Raw genomic sequence first — 818 nt, 5'->3', positions numbered from 1 at the left:
AATCCCAGAATCCCTAAGGCATTAATGCACCTTATCAGGCCTATGGACAAAACCCACAATCTAAAAGTTTCACATAATTGGAGAGATATTATCCCATATTCAGTTTCAATGGTCATCAGGGTCTATGGTTTCAAAGGAACACCCCATGTGTTACCCTATCAGGTACCTTTAAAGGTAGGGATAGCTGAATTTTTGTGGCAGTTGGGAGGAGTGGAGGAGGCCTTTTTGCACAAAAGGGGGACAGGATCAATTTTTCCTACTTGTACTATAGCCCACCAGTTTGTGATAACTAAAGAAGGGTGGGTCTTTCTCCATAAATTTTTGGATCAATACAAAATGGCAGTGTCTCACTCTCATTTTTGTGATACAGAAGGTTTCTTTAACTCTGCCCTTAGATTGAGAATCAAGTTGCGTCCAGTTCAGCATGAATTCTATTTTTCTGAAGATATAATAAGAAATGAATATTCTCTCCATGAGTAAGAAATAAAGAATGAAAAATGGAGAGTCTATTCAAAAGTTTTGGAATTCATTAATTGTTTTGATAAAAATTTCAGTCCTCTTAATAATGCTGCAAACAATGCAGATAAAATACATAAGCTCATGAGTAATTTCTCTGAGATAATGGAGGTAATGAATGAGAAGAAACAACATTTTATTAATTCTTTTCCAGATAAAGCCAGAGAAATTATGAGAAAATTGGGTTTCACTCCCAACATTGGAATAGGTCCACTGGTGGTACGGAAGAAAACAGGATATACTATTGTCCGACAGCAGGTGCCCGTTGTGCATAAAGAAAAATAGATCGTGGGATCCTCCAG

The sequence above is a fragment of the Cupressus sempervirens genome, chromosome 1, assembly GCF_028749045.1.
Source record: "Cupressus sempervirens isolate cs-2001-9-10 chromosome 1, ASM2874904v1, whole genome shotgun sequence".
NCBI classification, from domain to species: domain Eukaryota; kingdom Viridiplantae; phylum Streptophyta; class Pinopsida; order Cupressales; family Cupressaceae; genus Cupressus; species Cupressus sempervirens.
This window is presented reverse-complemented; position numbering follows the sequence as displayed.